Below are 2177 nucleotides of genomic sequence, written 5' to 3'. Positions count from 1 at the left end.
CACGTCCACCAGCACAGCCTACATGGAGCTGAGCAGCCTGAGATCTGAGGACACGGCCGTGTATTACTGTGCGAGACACACATTGTGATGAGCCACATCCTGAGAGTGTCAGAAACCCTGAGGGAGAGGACAGCTGTGCAGGGTTGAGGAGGTGACAGGGGCAGCTGGGCACAGCCTTTCTTTGACTCAGGGATATAAATATAGAGACAAAGGAACTGCTTTCATTAATTTTCTGTGAAATATTTTCAGTTCTGTGTTGGCAAAGCAACTCCCAGAAGGAGAAAAAGAAATAAACATTCTGTAGTGTTTTCCTCTTTTCATGGTGTAAATATCACCTTGGTGGTGAATTGGAACATGACGTCCCTGAACTGAGTCCTCACAAGATGCCAGATGCAGGAGAACAGCTCCCGCAGGTCCAGGGATTCCCTCAGGTGGAGGCGAAGTCAGCGGGGAAAAAGGAAAAAACGTGCGGAGACACAGAGGCACTTTTTCAAGAAGTGTCTCACTTTATTTTACAGCATGCCCCTTTTTATACCGGGCAGATTAACCATTGTTCCATTAGTATCAGGGTTTTACTTCCTCATAATTCTTATGCTCCAGGGTACAGCTAGACCTTTTCTATGCTAAAGACTAACTTATCCCAACTACACCCAAATCCCTCCACCTACAATGACTATGTGACCAAGGCCAGAACCTTTACATAATCGCCCAAAGGATGGTTACCATGAACACCCAACAGTTATTCTAAAAAACATTGTCTAAGCAGGATCTTAAGATTTACAGGGTGTGTATTTTGACCTTTACTAAAAGACCAGTAGTGTGACTAAAATTGCCTTTAGTGTATAAAATAGAATTATTGTGATATATCTATCAGAAGGGGAATTTAAATATTTTAAGGTATAAAGCAGTATCTGTTTCTCAGTCAGAGCTTCAGAAGTTGTCACAATTGCAGTGCGCTTGGCCATGTCAGATATGGAGGTGTAGCTGGCTCCCAACAGACAGAACCTTCTCCTTTGAGCAGGAGCAGGCGGCTCCCTCTCTGTGGTCAGAGAAGATAAACTGCATCACAGTCTAAGAGTCACAACGGTAAGCAGAATGGAGGACAAGAGGACACAGAAGCCCTGAGATGTCCCTGTCCCAAAATAGTCATTAGAGAATGCAGGTGTCCACAGTCATGTGTGGTTGTGTAGACCCTGCACGTTGGTGTCTCTGGAAACTGTCAAAAACACAACTCAGGTTTGAAAGGCAGACTTATCCTCTTACTGGTCAGGAAAAGAGCTGAACTGGGTCTAAATCACGGTGTCCCCAGGGCCGTGCGTCTCCCAGGGGCTGCAGGGGCCATTCCATCATCAGACCTGCGTCCCTTGCATTTGGGGCTCATGGCAGGTCCCTACACGTCCCATCCAGCCGCGTGTGGCTTTCTTCCCTGGGGCAGAATTTCCCTCAAAGTTGCTGTTCCAAGGACAGTATGTGGGCATCAGTGTCCATGCTGAAGTCCACCCACTCTCTCCATCGGAAGGTTTTAATGTATCACATTTTCAATAATCCCTTTCACCATGCAAGGTCATAGTCACTGTCTTTGCAAGCTGAGGCTTTGATACCTTATGAGACCCCCTTAGGAGCAAGGACAGTCCCTTACACAAAGGAGATTATTTGCTTTTTTCAAGGACACAATGAGGGGCCCACCTGCTTTTCCTGCTCTGGCTGCTCTTTAAGTAACACATTCTAAATAGTTATACACCATTATGGGATATTTTGGGGAGGCCTGCCATGAGCCCCAAAAGTTTCCTCCTCTGAATGACCCTGGAAATCTCATGTAGTGAGAGCTGGACTGGGCCGGCTGGGCTGCAGGGGGCGCTCAGGACCCACCCAGCAGGGGCTGCAGCCCCAGGAGCAGGTGGGGAGGGGACGGGGAGGGGCTTCCTCTGAGGGCCTGGGGTATCTTTCCTCTTTATAAAAACATCTAAAAAAGATTTTGGGAAGGACTGCTGAAGTGTCTATAAATATCCTATACTATTGAGAGAATTTACCAAACACAGTGCACTACAAAATCAAATTTAAAATTTGATTTTGTAGGACTTCAGGATGTCTTAATAGCAACAATCTGGATGACAGGATGGTTTTACCAATCTGAAAATTTCAAAATCCAGGAACACACACTGACCCCAGAATTGAGA

The sequence above is a fragment of the Hipposideros armiger genome, unplaced genomic scaffold (assembly GCF_001890085.2).
Source record: "Hipposideros armiger isolate ML-2016 unplaced genomic scaffold, ASM189008v1 scaffold_1823, whole genome shotgun sequence".
In the NCBI taxonomy this organism is placed as follows: domain Eukaryota; kingdom Metazoa; phylum Chordata; class Mammalia; order Chiroptera; family Hipposideridae; genus Hipposideros; species Hipposideros armiger.
The sequence above is the reverse complement of the archived record's forward strand: the minus strand, read 5'-3'. Positions refer to the sequence as shown.